The sequence below is a fragment of the Anas platyrhynchos genome, chromosome 7 (assembly GCF_047663525.1).
Source record: "Anas platyrhynchos isolate ZD024472 breed Pekin duck chromosome 7, IASCAAS_PekinDuck_T2T, whole genome shotgun sequence".
NCBI lineage: Eukaryota > Metazoa > Chordata > Aves > Anseriformes > Anatidae > Anas > Anas platyrhynchos.
This window is the reverse complement of record NC_092593.1, coordinates 41,772,236-41,792,415: the sequence shown is the minus strand read 5'-3', so window position 1 is coordinate 41,792,415 and position 20,180 is coordinate 41,772,236. Positions and strand designations below refer to the sequence as shown.

General features: G+C 39.9%; 1 pseudogene; it reads left to right on the top strand.

The window, feature by feature from the left end:
- LOC119715429 (kinesin-like protein KIF27) overlaps positions 1–19,206 on the top strand; it is a 40,488-nt pseudogene extending 21,282 nt beyond the window's left edge.
- The last annotated feature ends 974 nt before the right edge of the window (positions 19,207–20,180 follow it).

Sequence of the window (20,180 nt, the reverse complement as noted above, 5' to 3'; positions counted from 1 at the left end):
TGCATGCCGGGGGCCACCCTGCTGGAAAGCAGCCCTGCAGAAAAGGAGCTGGGCGTCCTGGTGGCCACCAAGTTGAACATGAGTCAGCCATGTGCCCTTCCTCCTAAGAAGGCTAGTGGTTTTGTTGGCTGCACTAGGCAAAGTGTCACTAACAGGTCAACAGATGTGATCCTTCCGCTCAGTGAGGCCACAGCTGGAGTAGTGTGTCCAGTTGCAGTTGCAAACTGTATTTTGTGGTGCGTTATACACAGCATAGGCAGCCAGTCAAAAGAGGAGTCTCCCACCATATTTAGCATTGATGTGGCCTCACCTTGAGTATCGTGTGCTCAGGGGCACCCCAGTTGAAAAAGGATGTGAAGATAATTGAAAGTGTGAAGAGGAAGGCAACAAAGCTGGTAGAAGGGCTGGAAGGCAGGTCCTATGAGGAGAGACTGAGAACACTTGTGTTGTCCAGTCTGAAGAATAGGAGGCCAAGAGGCGACCTCATGGCTCTCAGCAACTTGCTGAGGAGGGAAGGTGCTGGTCTGTGCTGCTGGTAACTGAGGGAAGAATGCATGGGAATGGCACAAAGCTGTGGGGGATGTCCAGTTCACGCTGGACATCAGGGAAAATTTCTGTACCATGAGGATGGTCAGATACTGGCACCGGCTTCCTAGCGAGCTGTTTGGTGCCCCATGCCTGTCAGTATTCAGGAGGCGTTTGGGCACTGCCCGCAATAACATGCTGTAACTTTAGGTTAGTCCTGAAGTGGTCAGCCAGTTGGACTTGATGATCTTTGTAGGTCCTTTCCAACTTCTCTACTGCATTCTGCTTGATTCTGTTCAGTTCCGGGCTCCCCCATGCAAGAGATTCAGGGACATAATGGAAAAAGTGCAGCAGAGGGCCACAAAGATGCTTAAGGGACTGGAGCACCTCTCCAATGAGGAAAGGCTGAGAGAGATGGGACTGTTCAGTTTGGAGAAGAGGAGGCTCAGTGGGGGATTTTAGCAATGTCTTACAAATACCTGAAGGGAAGGTGCAGTGAACGTGCAGCCAGGACAAAAGGCAGTGGGCACAAGAGCTTCTAGGCTAACATCTGGAAGCACTTGTGTACTGTGTGGTGGCCGTGGCTGTGCACTGGAACAAGTTGCCCAAAGAGGTGGAGTCATCCTCTGAGACCATCAAAAGCCACCTGGACATGGTCCTGGGCATCCTGCTCAAGGTGGCCTTGCTTGAGCCAGGGGTTAAACCAGGTGACCTCCAGAGGTCCTTTCCAGCCTCAGCTGTTCTGTGATTCTATGGTGGGAGAATTTGCCATATATACGTCCCAACTTTGCAGTTCCAATCACATCTTTGAACAACAAATAAATATATGTATGTATTTAATTTTCCAACTTCAAGAATAACAATGCCTGCTTTTCCACTGGCTGAATTTTCCTTTTATTATCTAGCAGGCTCTAGCTATGGATGAGGAAGTATTCATCCAGAAGGATCATGAATTGAAGATATTGCAGAATCAGATAAAGACATTAATATAGGAAAATGAAGAGCAACTGGAATCTTTAAAGAAGGCTGAAGAAACACATAGATTACAGGTATTTTTCCTCTGGCATATATTACATGTATCTATATCGAACCATCCATCCACTATAGGAATGTACTCATGATTTCAAGACAGATCCTTCAGAATTTTTTTGGATGTAAACACCTACCAGTCTTACAAGCACCTTGTTTGAATTAGAGCTGTATTCCCTAATGAGCTGAGATCATCTAGTGGGTGAATCACAGTACTGTGATTCCTGAAGTTTGTGTATCAGCCTAACTGCCACAGCCTTCCTGTATGATATTAAGTGATTCATTCACACTCTCTTTGCTTCCTGCCTTCCTCCAGATCTGTGTTGTTGCTAAGTTGTTTCAGGACGATTCATGATTTAGGACTTGAAAGGCTTTAAAAGATTGTTTAGAATCTCAAAAAGACCATCAAGTTCCTACAGAATGCTTTAATTGAAAGGCTGTGTAGAAACATGCTTTGTTATATCTTTATTCAGTGTGAGAGTAAAGTATTGTTGCCTTTTGACTTTTTAAGACAGAATTTCATCCTAGTATTCTGAGAGTTTACTATTACAAGAAGCTGAGTGACACAGTGGAAACACTGCTTGCCTCCTTCCCTCTCTAGATCTTGTATATGCTAATGAAATTGTAATGGGTAGTAAGTGAATAGCATTTCAAGATCCAGGAGACCATATATAGGATAGTTGATAGATCTGACTTTATAGGATGATAGATCTGACCTTTTTTAAAGGGAAGAGCATAAACATGGCTAGTTAGTACTCTTCTCCTTTTTCTCCTTTTTTTCCTTATTCTCCTTATTCTCCTTTTCCTCCTTATTCTCCTTTTCCTCCTTTTCCTCCTTTTTCCTCTTCTTTGCTGATGGCTTGGGGAGAGTCAATGAATGAAAGGTAAGTACACTGGTCACCATCTTTTCCTTCCCTCTGTAACTTTTTTTCTGTTCTGTCATCTCTGGATAGGCTTTTTTTGTGTGTTTTCCTTTTTTAACCCATACTGCATATTGTCAGCTTATTAGACTGAAATAATCCATGCTTCTAATACCCATAGATGCTTATATACGATTATGCTTATAATTGTATCCTATGGAGGATACGAGGCAGATGTTATGAACAGAAACAGTTGTACTGTAGGCAAAAGATCGCAGCTCTCACTTTTACTTAAAAACAGAAAAATCAGTATAATAATTAAATCAAATGCTTGTGTCAAATGGCTTAAAGTTGTATGCACAGGAAAGTGTCATTTCAATGATACATGACAGAATAAGAACTGTAAAAGTAGCATGTAAATGTTTGTACCCATGTATTTATGTAACAGGTTATGCACTATGGGGTTGTATGTACAAGGGCATAAGGGACAGAGTCTTATAGGGATTAAAAAAAAAAAAAAGTTGCAAGGTGGAGTTGCCCATTACTACTTCCACAATCATAAAATGTATGGTATTGACATATATATTCTTTTTGCTATGACACAGAAATATTATGTATTGTATTCCAACAAAATGTCAATTTGTGGGGCATTGTCTATGTATGGGGAAAGGACTTGCAGTCTAAGAAGTTGAGAAAAAAAGAATAAATAAAAAATATATGATTCAAAGTAGGAGAATGCATACTTTAGTTAACTATCTCTAGCTGTTATTCAAATTTCCTGTTGGTAGGCAAGATTTTCGATGTATTCTGAAAGGAACAGAGAAGACTGAAAATTGTATGGTCTTGGCCTTATGGATAAATCAGTTCAGTGAAGATATGTAATTTTGAACAATGCACAGAGATTGCTGTAGGAAAGGCAAGTAAGTTCTTCAAACTAGCATTACCGACAAATTTGAGGCTGGGTAGAAAAGAAAGTAACGGTTGATACAGGGGATCCTGGGGTCACGTCCAATTTTATGAATGTTAATTAATAAAAATAATCTTTCAAGTTGGACCACTCCAAGAGGAAGAGGAAGCCTACATGTATGTACATTTCATTCTTTAAACTCAGACCATGTGCTTCATTTGAACATTTTTCTTGAATTACCGTTTTATTTATCCATGAACACACAAATAAGGCAAGCAAGGGCTGATAAATATGTCATCTACTTCTCACTAGATGTCTAAATCTAGCTGACATAATTTATATAGGACAGGTCCTTTAGAGACAAAAATGTCTCAAAAAATGATTGGAGTTTGGGGAGAGGTTCGATTCTACCTGTCATGCCAGAGAATTTTCAGTTTGTTGCAGAATTTGCCTGTGCACTGCAGAAGAATTTAGAGTTAGTGAATGATATACAAGAAGACTGACCTTTATAATGAATTTAGAAAGGTATGATGCAAATCTGATGATCAGCAACCGTTTTTGTTTTTGTTTTTTTCATATGAGAATGAAAAAATGGTGGAACAGCAAATCCTTATTGATCAGCTAAAAGAAAAATTAAAGAAGTTTATGGTTGTGAAAACTTGGGACTTCTCAAGTGCTTGTGGAGATGGGCCTGCTGTTACGGCATCTGCAAGAAGGCCATACAGTGTCCCACTCACAAAGAGTCTGCTACACTCGCTTTACCCATCTTCAGGGACAGAGACACGAAAGGTAAGGTCTACCTAAGCATTACATTTTTTTTAACAGTTATTGTTCAATAATTCTATTGGGCGTGACAAATTATGGTGACCTCTTGTCAGCTGCTGTTTAGCTTTGAAGCATTTTAGCATTGAAGACTGAAAAAGTACTTTTGAATGTCTTGCAACACACGCTATGTCCCAGCTGTCCAAAATCTATGGGCTTACATTTTGAATCCCAGAATGGCTGGAGTTTGAAGGGACCTTTAAAAATCATCTAGTCCAACTCTGCCATGGACAGAGACACCTTTCACTAGATCAGGTTGCTCAAAGCCCCATACAAATTGACTTAAAACACAGAATTTATCACAGTCATAAAGCTGTAGTCTTTAGTGATCTTTTTGTGCAATGTTTAACAGTTCAGATAGGAAGCATTCCCAAAATGAATGATTATTCTGTACTGATAAACTGAACATTTTGGGTAATAAGTTGGTAACAGTACCTTCTTTTGCACTTGGGACAAGTGTTCTAAGCAGAACCTTCTCTTGCAAAACCTTCTGGTACACAGGTACTCAGAAATATTATTTAAACACCTGCAATTCTGCATACAAGGTCAGGTAGTGATAGACTTTTAAACTGAAATACTATTGGAATATCAATGAAGAATTACTGAACTATTCCAAGTGTTTTTTTGGTGCTTTTTGGCAGGTGTATACCAGTCCCCCTGCTTTTTCCCTGGCTCGGATGATGGCAGGATTCCGTGCTCGTAGCCAGATGATACTGAGCTACATAGAAGATCAAGATGAAGTCCTTCACTGCCACCTCTCTATCAGAGTGATGAAGAGAAAGAAAATACAGACAGTCAAAAGTAATTTATTTTTTTTTTCTCATTTAGGTAATTTTTTCTTTAACTTTTGTTACAGATAAATATATAGCAAATATAATATTACTGCCTAATCCTACTGTAATGTGAGGCCATTTGTGATACTACTTAAAATAAATTTGCAGGACCAACTAGGCATATTATGAAACTAGTTTAAAAACCACATTTTTTTGATGCGATAAAGATTGCATGATCTTTGTTTTGGGGACATCATCCAACAAGATCAAGCATGGGAAGAAGAAGGTGCAAATGCTTATGTAAGCTTTCTCAGTTTGGCACTCTTCTCTTTAATATCATGTACTTTATATAAAGTTAAAAGAAAAAAAAATCCCTTTGTGTTTAGAATGTATCATGTTTTCCATTCTTTCTTAGGCATTCAATAAACAAAAAATGGACACGAAAACAGGCTTCTCTGTGCTTTTCCTTTGAGCAAAGTGACATGAAATGTCAAGTTGACAAGTCCAGCTTATGTGACAAATCTGTGCCACAGACTGATACAGCCACAGGTAAAATGGAAGTCATGAGAGTAAATTGTGTTAGATATAATACTAGAATATGCAATAATGTCTTTATCACATGTAATTATTTTTCTCATCAAAATGTCTTTATTTGCTACAAATACTTTTTTCATTATAGCTCAACATAAATTTATTTTTTAATTATTTTCCTTTTCCCTTTTCTGAAATTGACATCAGTGACCTTAATGTTTGAGTACTACTTACTAGCGAGAAAGCACTTGACCTACAAATCTAGTACTAGTTCAAGAAAAGGAAACATGCTATTATTTCATCAGAGATGCACTGAAAATGCTTAAATTAAATATGTTTTTTCTCTCTCAGATTAGCATTCATTAGCATTCTTGAAATGCTAATGCATGCTGTCATTTCCATATTTAGACGGCAGGGAAAAGACTCTTTGCAATACTCTCTCCTTTTGGCTCTTTCGCTTCATTTGTAAGAATTCTATACATACTATATTTCAGATCACTGTCTTTTGGCTAAAGAGTGTATTCCTTTTATTCCTTTTTTATTCCTTTTTTTTTTGGTGTCCACATTGTTTTGTTTTCTTTCAAGGTGAAGAAATCAACTGCCTCCAGAAAAGTCATGTTTTTAACATGCAGAAGTTAAAGAATTCAGAGTTGAGACTCACTGAGGCCAAGCAAAAAATGGGAGAACTTGCACTTAACATCAAAATGAAAGAAGAACTTATTAAGGAATTAGTAAGAACAGGTAAGTGACTGAAAAATTGAAATGAAGACATTCAGAAATAAGCAAGAAAAAAGACACAAAACTTCTGAAGACCTGCATATCTTAGTTTTTGGGTAATTTTCTTCTGCGGGAATACTTCTGGTAACTTACAGTTTCCTAACTTCTATGAATTACTTGCTATGAGTGCATTGAAGGCTGCAAATTTTTATTGTGTCCTACTCAGCTGTGATCTGCAGATTTGTTTGTTAAATATTTTTTTGTGTTTTGTAGCTTATTGTGTTTGTCCACCTATAGTGTAATTTTTCATGTATGCTTAGTGCAACTGATCTCTTCATGGACATGTGTTTGTCACCCAGTGTCTGGGATAGGAGAGAAGATACGACACTGTGCTGGGAATGCTTGCATTGCCATCATAGCAGTAGAGAAGCAGGAGTCAGAAGTGGATGAGGGAAAAGGTCAGTGTCCCTGTTAGCCTATATCATTACACACCTGTCCTGATATATATATGCTTGCCAGAAACTTATCATTGTGATGACCCTAAAGATCTGTGCTTACCTGTTTCAATCACACTCTTCTAGTGTGTACATATTCTCCTGAGGCAGTCTTTTGGCATTGAGAAACATTGTGCGCCCCCAGTAACAGTACTTACGGAATCCCAAACAGAGCAAATCAGATTGCCCGAACAGGGCAAATCAGTAGAAACACAATCGAGAGTTTTTTGCTGATTACCAAGTTGAAAGCTGAGAAATATGTAGCATATTCTTCTGGGGAACAAACAAACAAACATACAAACAAACAACAAAAAACATAATAATACAGGCAAGCTATTTTGTCAAGGACTGCAGTAGGCAGAAAATTTTCACTTGATGTGGCACTCAGGTGTTACTTTCTTTGGTGACATCAGATGATTTATGAAGAGTTCAGATTTAAGATTCCTTTGTTCATCTATATTTCAGTGTTATAAGGGAGCTGTTTGTTTAGGTTTGGAAAATGTCTCAGAAATTTTTGGTTTAATCAGGATGAAGTAAGTAACGATTCAATTACAGGTTTAAGTGATACATTGCAAATTATTAGCTTGCTGTTTTAAAACTATTTGGATATGATGTCTTTAAGGTAAGGATGCAGAGTGTGTAAGCAGGCAATATTCTTTGAAGATAACTAAACCGGAGCAAGAATCCGAGCAGGCCAAAATGGAACTGGCCGAAACTCAAAAGCAGCTTCAGGAGCTGGAGAATAAGGAGCTGAGAAAGCCAAGCTGCAAAGAGAGTTCCGAAAGAAGATGGATGCAGCTAAGCTGAAAGTGCAGGTATTTCCAATATGACCATTAGGATTTGCAAATTCCTGTCTCAGCATCACCTTTGAAATCCGTACACTCTGCTTGTGAAACTCTCACCAGCTTCACACAATTGAAGCTAGTTGGATTGAAGTAGCCAATGAGAACCTTCACACAGTTATACCCACTACTATTTAACAACTAAGTAGTTAGATAGTTCTGTCTTTGATGATTTTACGAAGGCTCAGAGACCTTAGAGATAATGTGTGATTGTTGTGGCAAAATGTAGCAAGTCTTGCTCACTGTCCTAACTCAGTGAAATAGAGAATTAACCTGAGTCGGGTTTTAGTTTTAAGTTTTCCTGTTGTTAAGCTGAAATTTTCCATGAACATTCAGGCCTTACAGAAGAAGAAGCAAGACACTAAGAATCTGGCTTCTCTATCTAACCAAAGTGAAAAACGAGCAATAGAACTTGAACAGAACGTGGCTCAGATGAAGCATCAGCAGACCCTGCTAGAGAAAAGACTGCGTGAGGAGAGTGAAAAAAAAGAAGCAACTAGAAGCAGAGCTTCAGCGGGACCAGCTACAAATTAAAGTAGGATTCTTTCTGTTTCCTTATGACAAAGAATAAGATCAACCAGTTTGACCTTTGTTTTCCCAAAGGCAATGTACTATACTACCAGATTTTGTCCTTTTAAGTAATTGCTTACTTGACACTGAAGAAATTGTGTATAAGTATTTTCACAGAAATCTTCATTCTTCCTTTCTCTTCAGCTATTTTTTTGAATGTTATTATGTGATGTCTAGCCCTGAGTTGCAATTTTGCATGTAAATTAGTTCAATATTTCTGATTTCATGATTGTGTAGATTCTGTCATTAAATGTGTTTGAAAAACACACTGACTGAGGCAGAAAGAAAGTTTTGTTTGTTTGTTTTTGTTTAGAGGAACTTCAGCTTAAGATGGAACAGCAACAGAAGATTCTTAAAGACAGAGAGATTGCTGCATTTAAAAAGAAGAAAAATAACTCGGTGTGGACTTTACAGAAATCAGAGGTAGCTAATCTATTCCAAATCTGTGTGGACACTGAAAAGAAAGGTGTCTTTATTCACCCCGTGTCATCTTTGTAAAGCGTTTGGAAGAAGAGTATTCCGTCCTCCCTCCCCTGTTTTTTTTTTTAAATTGTTTTTTTTTTTTTTTTTTTGTAGCAAAAACTGAGACAAGTCAAGAAGCTCTTTAACTGGTTTTGAATGAACGAAAGGAGAGGGCTGTAATGTCTTTGTTTTTTCTATGACTTGTCAAAGGTAGTAATTCAGATAGCTGGAAATTCAACGAGTTTGGTTGTCTGGTAGGCTTGAAGGTGATTCTGATGAGCTCTGTTATAAATGTTGCACGGTTTGTTTGTTTATTTCTTTTCCCATCTGACAAATATGACAGACGGCTATGGTTTTGGTTGTTCATGACAGTGTTAGAATAGTAGGTTTCCTGTGCAACAGTGCTACCTGCATGATTTCAGAACTAGACATTGGAACATGAGAGTTTCATGAGTTAACCAAAGTCTTTAGAGGTGAAAATCAATTTAAAAAACGAAATAAAAGCAACTTCTTAGCCATACCAGCAATATGCCCACTGATAAACCATTGCTTCAGAAGAGACTTATAATAGACTCTGCTAGCAGGATCAGAACTCCCATTTTTTCTTTCTTTCAGCATCGCAGTTTCTCATCACGATGTGTTTTTCCACAAATCTTGGTCTTGGGCAAGAATCATGCAATGAGGATGGGCTAGCTGATTTCTTGTGGTACCTTTCAAACTTAGTTGTTGTCATTCTATATATGACATCTATTTCTATAACTGTTTTTAGGAAAATAATACATTTCCTTAAAAGCATCTGATAAAATTGTTTGCATAAGATGTAGTAATATAACATTGCTGAGCCTCTCCTTAAGTCAGTCCTATTTCTGTATTATCCTGAATCAGGATTCTGTTGATCACTTAATGTTAAGAATTGAAATGTTGATTTCTCACGTTTTATCAGTTACTCTAAAAGAGGAAAAACATAGTCATAAAATTCTGACCCAAATAGTCCTCGTTAATGCTCTCTGGATCTCTGTTTAAATTGTAGAAGTTAGAAGAGCAAAAGAAATGGCTGGATGAAGAAATGGAAAGAATTCTTCAACAGCACCAACAGTTAGCGGAACTAGAAGAAGATTTAAAGAAAAGAGAAGCCATTGTAGCTAAAAAAGAAGCATTATTGCAAGAGAAGAGCCTCCTAGAAATCAAGAAACTGAGATCTAGCCAGGTGATTTAAGAAAAAAAAAAAAGAAAGAAAGAAAGAAATTTAACACAATTGTAGAGCTGCCTGAAAAGACTATGGGAGGAGGGCAGCCGGATAACAGAAGAGGTTTAAGCCATGCGACTTTTATCTCTAGCGCTGCCATTACATTATTGTGTGGCTTGATCAAATGAACATTTTAAACATGAATAATAGAATGTAATAACCTTTATTTACATGATATCCCCGAAATTCTAACAACAAAACAAAATCTGACTTCCAAAGTTCTGTTATTGCAGCACATTAAATAACGATATCTAAAAAATTGCTCAATGCCTGCAAAGTAGAGAACATGGCAGAGAAACATTCTGTATTATTTACTTTGGCTACTGAGAAACAGAAATTGAAATGTCATTGTCACCGTAATGACTAACTCATGTAAGATATGTAGAAAACTGCACATTGCTTTTCTTTGTTTTCTTTCATCTTTTGATTAAATAGTAAATTTTATGGTAGCTGTCTACTTAGCCTAAATGGCATCCCTTTACAAGAAGTAGACAGGTCTTCCACTTTAGGATGCGACAGTCTCATGTACATGTTTATGGGGAAGGAGTTTTATATTTACGGTTTCTTTCATTCTTCCTCTTATTTCTTTCTCTCTCTCTCTCTCTTTTTTTTCTTTTTTTAAAGGCTTTAAACAAAGATAGTATGAAATTGTCTACTCGCTTAAGTATGCTGGACCAGGAATTGTGTGATAAAGGTATGCAGCTTCAGGACAGCACTACTGAAGATAAGACAGACATTCTGGAAAAAATTCAGGTTCTTCAGAAGGAAAGGGATCAGCTACTCAGAAGAAGAAATAGTGTGGATGAGAAACTGAAAGAGGGTAACTGAAAAGTGTTGTCAGCTGAAGTAAGTAACTATCTCTGAGATACATCAAAGTTTTAGGCAATGTTGTATAATAAAGTATTCCAATCATGACCTAAAATGTCTCCCAGTATTAGACAGTAGAGAATCAAGGAACTGAGGTTGGGTGTTTTTGTTAACAGCCGACATGAAAATACTGCTATAATGGCACTACTTCCATAACAGTGAACAACATATACTTTCAGAGGAACTTACTTACTTTAGCTAGAGTCCGGACAAATGTCGCTGGCCTAACAATTCTATAATTAGAAATAATGAAACAGGATGTCCATCAATTTATCTTAGGCAGCTATTTTCCTATCAGGACATAGAACAAGGTGAAGTACTGTAATAGTGATGTCCCTTGATTTTTTTTTTCATAGGCTTTTGTGAAAGACCAAACCTCACCTGAAGGCCTCCATATAGTTACAATGAAAATAAGCCATATTGTGGATGTTACACACTTGAATTGATCAGTATAATTAAGTTGAAGATTGAATAAATTGATGTAAAATACACAGATTTGTTTTAGGTCTTGAGAAGCAGCAGTTGGGGCCTATTACTGAGCTGATAGCATGCCAGAAAGAATCCTATTTGCTTCACTCCACAGAATCTTCTGTAATACTTCAGGGCATGAATTTCTGCCACCTTCCTGCACAGATAATGGTCACCAAACTGCTTACAGATCTGATTGGTTCATTAATCGCTAATTAGAAAACTAGTTCAACTGAAAAAGCAATAGAAGTCATCAAATTGTGGGGAGGGGAAAATGGAGGAAGAATAGAATGTAGGCTTTTGTGGTGATGAACCATTTGTTTGAACTCTGGTCTGTGGAAGGGATATCAAGACATTTCCTGCTTGCTCCAAGCAGGTTCTAGATTTGTACTCTTCCTCTTATTTTTCCCATTCCATTCTCTGTACTACTACTAGTTAGTCTTGCTCTTCAATTTAGATTCACCTTTGAGAATGAAGTTAATGTCTTATGCACACAAAGATTTGTTTTGTACTTTTTTTACAATCTCACTCCTGTGTTTCTGTGTAGGAAGAACGTGTCCTTTTGCAGCTGGAAGAAGGAATTGAAGCCCTGGAGGCTGCTATTAATTACAAGAATGAAAGTATTCAGAGTCGCCAGTACTTGCTTAGATCCTCTTCACAGATCCTTTCACAGAGTGAGGATAATGCAATAGGAAAACTAGTTTCCTTGTCTGCTGATGAGCTCAGAGCTATCCTCTTCAAATACTTTAACAAGGTTTGCTTTGGCTAATGATCAATATTTTATCCTATTACCTGTTATTGCACTAAATAGTTAAATGAAATAGTGTCAAGAAGTAAAGTCAATTTAATCCACTTTCCTTGAAAGCCTGCTTAGGTTACTCACATCTGTTGTTAATTTGGATATTTTGCATCTTGACATCAACATAAAAAAGGATGCTTTTCTATTACTTGTTTGTATCTTGTTTTGGTGTCATTAGCTTAAAAGGTGTTGCAACTCTGGAAATTTCCTTGCTCCTTTCCACTGCTTTATGCTGCTAACTTCTCAAGTAGCAACATATTTAAACAGTGGTGTCGTATCGAAATTCTTCCCACCTGCAGTCTTTATTAACCTCAGGATAGTATTTCTTTTTTCCAAATCCATTATAAAATCTTTCTGCAAACAAGCGCTTACCACCATATACTGAAGAATCGTAATGACACCTGGAAACATAAAAAAGAAATGCATTAGGACTTGGTGTCTCTCTTTGCCCATGGGTGAACCTTGGGTGATTTTGTGAACAAGTTGTCTGTGGTACACAAATTGGCAGTTTTCCAGAAACAGGAAAAAAACTCTTGTATCAGTTTAAGTTCTGCACAGGGCATTAAAAAATCCACTAGTCCATGTGATCAAAATCTACAGAGCTCAATTCTGAAGTGTGAACTCGTGTCAGCAGGCAAATCTGTTTCCAGTATAAGCTTACAGCTTATACAGACAATTGCTTTTGTATCCATTCATCTATTAAGCAGAACTGTAAAAGCATTTGTTGAAATGGTTTGATAGAAGTGTATTAGATTGTCTTAGATTGTTGGCCTGCGAGAGTCTGAACGTAAATTACAACTGCAGACTGAAGAACAGGAGATGAAGGTCATAGACCAGGAAAATATAAAACGTGAATTGGAATCTGCACTTGAGCACATCAAGTTGCAGTGTGACAGGCAGCTGATGCTACAACACAGAGAACATGAGAAAAAACTACAGTTGATACTGCATCATTTCAAGGGTGCTTGTTTGTTTTCCAAGGGGAATTGTACAGCAGATATTATCTTTAGTCACTGTTGAGAAATACTGTGTTTCATATGAAAGAAAAAAGAAGATACGAGGTAGAAAGATAACATTTTGGCTGTTACTAATTCTGATGTCGTGTAGGATGCTGATGAACAGACACAAGGTGCTTGTATAAAAGAAAAAAGCTGACCATTTTTAAAAAACGGTCAGAATTGTCACATTTTTATATTCAATTTGTTGACATTGGAAAGGTGAAAGATAGCAATCCCCTTGATCTTTATCCTCTAAATGCTCCTATTAAAATGGAGAATTGGGGTTGGCATGGGCTTTTTGCTCCTCTGTCATACTAGTTTAAATGTACACCATGAAAGCAGAGTGTCAGCAAAATACAGGACATTCTCTAGCTGGGCATCTTGATTTTGGCACAGAGAAGTGAAGTGAAGATTTGATTCTCATACTAGTTTTACTTGCCCTAGAACAAGATGGTGAAGGTATTGCAGAAACCTTGAAAGAGTATGAAGTAAAAGTCCAGCAACTGGAAAAAGACTTCTTTTATTCTAGAGAAAACCAGCAGAGAGCTGAAGAAGAAATTGAAGGGCTTTTTTGGAGAGTCACCCCATCAACTAATGGCACCTACTAAATGTAAGTACATGATCTTAAAATGCTTTTGTGTTTGTCAGTAGATCATTTGAGGGGTAGCAAACAGACAGAAGTATATCAGATAGACATAAAACTCATATTTTTACTGAACTAACTCTTATCCAGGAAGGTACTACATCTCCCCACGCTTGCAAAGGAGAGACAACATCAGTTTGTAATAGAGGCAGTGGTATAACACTGTTCTAAATTCGTGTTTGGTTTTCTGTGGATTCGAGCATAATTTCAGAAGCTACAGTCTCACACTGTTGTGGTTGAGAAAACGGTATTTTATGATCTGAAAGACTCTGAATGGCATTATAATTAACAAATGTGTAATATGCTATGCTTTTAGATGCCAGTATTTTAAACAATCAACTTGATTTTGCTGCCAGCACTTGATTTCATAGAAGTTATTTCTTGGAAGATTGTCAATGAGGAGGTCCATACTTCCAGTTAACTAAAATCATTCTTTATTAAGGTTAAAAGACCTAGATATTTGTAGATATTTGTAGTAAGAAGATAAGCTTCCTAATGTGATCTATGCTTTGACCAAAAAAAAAAAAAAAAAAAAAAAAGGACCAACAAACAACTATGAAAAGTTTTTTTGATTGTTCCAGGTCCTACTAACCACAACTCAAACTTAAAATGAAGTAGTTCTAGTGTAGAAGCAAAAATGGTTTAATCATTGTCATTATCTTGGTTGTCTTACACCTCACACTGCCACCACCACCACTTCACACGCACAGTGCAGCCTTCTTGGCCCCGTGTTTCGTCTTAAGGCTCAGTGTGACTCATTCTTCCTCTTAACTGATGGTTCTATTTCGTCACACTTGAGGTAGTGCCATGTCTTTGTAACACGTAGATGCTGGTCACATATGCATCTGTTGCTACCAGAGTGAATTGAGGTTTAGCTCTCCAGGCAGGATAATAAGCCTAGAGGTTCATTACTCGAAAATATGCTGTGACGGTGTGAACATGAATATTGCACAGGTTGGACTGTAAATGAGCATGGGGAAGATTATTCTGTGTCTAATACACAAAGAAGCATGTAGTCCAGGACATGTTTTGCTGTGAGGAAACATCCATCGCAGCCAAACTGTAGCGAAATGTAGAAGGATGAATGTCCTTGTGAATTTCTAACTTTTTCAAATCCATATGTTTGTAACGTTTGTAAGAAGCGCTCAGTATTTTTGTATAATTACCTTTAGTTATCTTTCCTCTGAATATATTTTGGGGCATAATACAATGCAATAAAAAAGTGATGAGCTTTAAAAATAACAAAAATCCCTGTGTACATTAAAGTCACATTCAAAGACTATGTTTTGTGTGTTCTGCTACTGAAATTGCAGACTACTTTTGAAAATACGAAGAATTTCATATTTTACTGTCATGGTTCAGTTGTTTTAAGATTGCCTAAATTGCAAGTTAGAATGGTGAAGCTTGTATTACAAGCAAAGAGCCAGCGGAAAGTAAAAGACACAGTCTTTTACTTCCTTGTCTTTCGGGTCCTTAACATACAATGGTGCTAGCTCAGACCTAGGAATCACCAGTCTTTATCTTGTTCCCTGTCTCAAGTCCCCCCTTTTCTTGAGCCTAAGCAAATTCTTTGGCTTATTACAATCCTTCTTGATTAAAAGTTTTCATTAAATTCTTACCAGTTTTGACTTGGTGCTTGTTTCAGTTACACTTCCAGGTATCATAATCTAGTCCTTCATACAGCACCAAAATGCACATTGTACCACTACACAAGTCAAGACTACTACTCTTAAAAAGAAGATCAAGATTCCTCTAAACGATTGCTTAAGCCAAGAAAAGTTGGGTAACCAAAAAGGTGATTTTGTTGCATAATTCTCGAAAACCCCAGGAGGTGTCATCTTGAATTACCTTATGTAATCACCTTAGACTAATCACCTTATTACCGTAGTCTTTCCCCAAATGTTTTCGTGCTCAGTCTCAATTCCTCCTGCCTCATTTACACACATACAGCAACTAATATTGATTAAAGTGCATCCTTCCCCTTGGGAGGCAAATAAAAGGTCTAGTGCCTAAAACATTGATTTGTTCTAGTTGCTTGCACCAAACTGTAAGATGTTGTTGCAAATATTGGTTTCCGAAATGGGTTAGATCTTCTCCTTTGTCCGGCATTTGGTAAGGCCTGCCATCCAATATCTCCAAAGGGGCTTAGTTTGACCAAGTTTGCTCCTGGGGGATGGATGGAGCCCGTGGTAGGGAGCCATGTGGGAGCAGTGCTTGAGGAGCTGCTGCCTTTGGCAGCCCCTGCAGGCTCACTTCGGGAATCCCGTGTGAGGGATGAAGTTCTGTGTTTTTTGTTTTGTTTTTGTTTTGTTTTGTTTTGTTTTGTTTTGTTTTTCTGAAGAAACCGGGTGTTTAAGAAGGAAATGCAGAGTTGCCTTTGTTTGGCACTCGATGGTCTTGAGGTCTCTTCCAACGTAGACATTCTGTGATTCTGTGAAGTCACAAACGCCAAGGCATCACACTGGCTGGCTCTGCAGCACAGATGCCAGGAGTGCTGCTTGGCATGGCGGTGGCGGCGCGGTGCCCCAGCCCCAGGCCCATCCCAGCCCCAGCGCACGTCGCCCTCCACTCCCCCATGGAGCCCCCCGCCGCCTCAGCAGCCCCGTGGCGGACGCCCCATGGCAGAGCCGCCCCCGAGGAGAAGGAGCCCGCAGCCCTCTGCCCGCAACGCACCGCACTGCACCAAGCGCCGCGCAACGGCTGCCACCACCGCGGGGGCTCCTGGTGTGAGCGGCAAGCAGTGGCAAGGGGGGGCTGTGCTTCCTGAGTCAAGCTGCTGGACTCCGGCTTGCCTGGGCAATTGCCCATGTTGCTGAGGAGGCAACAGAGCCAAAGCCCTTCGGGCTGAAGATCCAGCACAGCTGGGGAGGCTTTGGCATTTCTGCACAATGCTGCTCAATCCTGCTTGGGAGCCCAGCCTCAGGTGCGGAATGAAGCCAAGCAAGCTCGAGGGAAACTGTGTGCTGGTAAGTTGTCAGTTCTTGCTTTCTTTTTCATTCCTCACGCCTAAGAAAACCTAACTCTTTCAAGCACCTGTTTGAAGACACGGTTTGATGGACTTGATTCTGGGTGTGCTCCTTAAGCTTGTTCGGCAGCTGTTGAACCCCGCTACACTTGCAGGAGACCTATGCTCGAGTTGATGCTTGCTGTGATCAAGCGGTGTTCTTTTGCTCTTCTTTGCTTTGGGGATGGTGGGTGAGGTTGCAAAGAGTTTTCAGGAGGATTCTTCTTTTCCTTTGCAGAATCCCAGACTGCGTATTAGAGCTGCTCTTCATCTCTGCTCGGAAAAGCTTCACGGGCCAAAAGAGAATGGAGATGAGGAAGGCAATGGAGAATGATGAGGACTATTTGCAGTCAGCACGCGTAAGCTTTGTGAAAGAATCAGGTGCATTTCTGTAGTGGTAGAAAGCGTAGCTGGAAAGACTTCCTAAGAACGTCAAGTCCAATTCATTGTTCTCAGTTAGAGCAATCCCGTAGTTTAGACTCCTGATAAGGTATTTGTCTGTAGGCAGCTGCCAACTTGTCCAGCTAATCCAATTCAGCCTGGAAAACAAGCAAGCAAGCAAGCAATCAAAAAGCACAGAAACCTGCAGTTTATGGAGTGCAACTGTCTCCTTTCTAATCTCATGGGTTTCACCAAGTTTTGGGTGACTCCAGGGCTGGCTTGCCAGGGAGACTTTCTTGAATTGCTGGCAGATCAGCCAGAAGGGCAATACAAGGCCCTGGCTAAACACAATCTGTAGGCTGCTTCTAGATCAACAGTTTCCTTGGTTACTCCACAACCTCCACAATCTCCACTTGCTTCGAAGCTGTGAAGATTGCAAGTCCACTTTGTGTTTTTCAGCCACTCTGTGTCAAACGCTAAGAGTTTTCACTGGCTGTTAAAACAGAAAGGACAAAGAGCCCCTCCTCTGGGTCTTCAGAAGGCTCCTAAGATCCCCCAGACTGGCTAAGTAGCGACGCTCTAGTATAGATGCATCTAGATGCAGTAGAGCTAGATGGTGGGAGAGAGGCTCTAGCATGGACGTGACACGCTTTGACAGCATCTTTTCTCTGACAGCAACTTCTGCCTTGGCTCTTCCCATCAAGCCAGAGCAGTTTCTTGGCCTGTACAACCTGCAGACTGACCTCTCGTGTGTATCCGTGCTGGACTGAGGGTAATGTTTGGAACACACACTGATGCTGTATTCACTAGAACTTTGAGAAGAGAGCGCAAGAAGCTAACCTGCATACGAGTTTCTTAGGTTTCTGTAAAGAGAGAGAGATGTACATGCATACATATTTACTTCTGTCTTTACTTCTTTCAAGATATCTTTTGTTCTCCAAAATGAATCCTCTGACTGTTACTAACGTATGGGACACACCTTGACACTCTAATGGCATAGAAATACTTTTCAGCTCATCCTTGCTATTGTTTCTGGATTGAAAAAATAATTGTGAATATGATTACCTGCTTGGAATCTTTTTTTTTTTTTTTTTTAGTATATATCTATTCTATTATGAAATCCTATAAAAAGGAGTGAACTCAAGAGGAAAAAAAAAAAAGAAAACAATTTTATATCCACTTCTAAATTAGCTCAACAAATGAAACAGTAAAAAATGCACATAATATTTCTTCTATCCCAAGATTTCATGGTACAATAGTTCTTTGCCTAACCCTGCAATAGCCCCATAGGCATTGCAATTGCTTACTTGTGTTCTTCTCCTTTGCTTGTGTTTAGTGTTTGCTTTTCTAATGTTACAACATTGGATTGATTTACCTCTTTAGGTGTCAAGAGAAGAAGGCATTTGCTTCAGAGGACAGTACTTTGATGCTTTCCAGGGCTAATGGCCAAAGTTCTCAAAGCACTTTTTTTTCTTTTTTTTTTTTTTTCCCCATCAGTGATTTATACATTTGTCAATCTTTCCATCTTCATTTACAACTCCGAATTTAGGTTTTAGGTGAACAAGAACCCTGAAACCAGCTGAAGCCATATCAGACATGAAGCCATATCAGACATAGTAAGGACATGTGTCTGAGGAAGTAATTCAGAGTGATTCTCTGGTGTCCTTTGGACAGCTTTCCTCTGGTCCTCTGCACTAAGCATCCCCAAGGGATATTTCAAAGCTCTCGGAATGATCTGTCATTCTCTCTTCCACTAGAGTCTCCATTAGAAAAGCGTGACTATTCCTTGCCCATGTGGAAAAGAAGTCCTCCTTGCGTTGTTTCTAAGCAAAACCTCTTTCTTGTGTTCTATGGACAGAAACCACTTGGCTAGATAAACTCAATCATTGCAAATGGAAGGAGTGGAACTACTTCAGCACCGTGCTTCGGCTTCTAAACAGAACTGTAATGTAGGTGGGGACGTAGCAAGAGGACATGGCCAAGCCAGGGTGGACTTGAAAGTGCCGTGTCCGAGCCACAGCAAGAAGTCCGTGATTGCCCCTTGGAGACTGCTGCTCACCTAGTAGCACAGCAGCTGGAACGCTTCTGGATACTGCTGATGGATTGCCACGAATCAGGCAGTGACACAAGCTACGAGAACGACGGAAGTGACTGGAAGTGATGCTTCTCCCTGTTCTCCATTGCAATTTGTGAAAGAAAGGAGAAGAGAGGAGAAGAAGAAAGGAGAAGACGGGAGGGAAGGGGAGGGAATGAAGAGAACGGGAGGGAGGGGAGGGAAGGGTAAAAACGAGAATGGGAGGGGAGGGAAGGGCAGGGGAGGGCAGGGGAGTTCTGGGGAGGGCAGGGGAGGGCACGGGAGGGCAGGGGAGGGCAGGGGAGCAGAGTGTAGTGGAGTGTAGGGTAGTGTATGGTAGTGTAGGGTAGTGTAGGGGAGGGGATTGTTTGGTGAGGAGAGTGTAGGGGAGCGTAGGGAAGGAGAGTATAGGGGAGTGTAGGAGAGGAGAGTGGAGGGGAGTGTAGGGAAGGGGAGTGTAGGGGAACAGAGTGAAGGGGAAGGTAGGGGAGGTGTGTGTAGGGGAGTGTAGGGGAACTGAGTGAAGAAGAGGGTAGGGGAGCAGAATGTAGGGGAGGGTAGGGGAGCAGAGTGTAGGAGAGTGTAGGGGAACTGAGTGAAGAAGAGGGTAGGGGAGCAGAGTGTAGGGGAGTGTAGGGGAACTGGGTGAAGAAGAGGGTAGGGGAGCAGAGTGTAGAGGAGTGTAGGGGAGCAGTGTGTAGGGGAGATGTGTGTAGGGGAGTGTAGGTGAGGAGAATGTAGGGGAGTGTGTGTGTGGGGAATGTACGGGAGTATAGGGGAGGAGAGAGTCGGGGAAGGAAGTGGAGGGGAGGAGAGGGAAGGGGAAGGAGGGAATATTGCCTTATTTGTTACCTTTTTACTGTCTTCGTGTAGAGCCGTGACAGGCAAAATAAACTATGTTGGTGAAAAGGACGTCTTTGTCTGGTGTGATTCCCGCTCCCCCAGTTTAAATTAATCAAGAATAATCTGCTCCTGATTGAGGTCTTCCCTTACTAGTGCAGTGCTAGGACCTACGTGCTCAATGTGCTGAGGATGTGCAAGAGTCTTAGAAAACAGTCAAGTTTTCCTCCCTCCTTGCTTCTTTATGAAATAAACATGATATCATACAGCACCGGGCTGTTTTTCATGACGGAAATTCACTTCTACCCTGCACAACAAAGCTTATGAT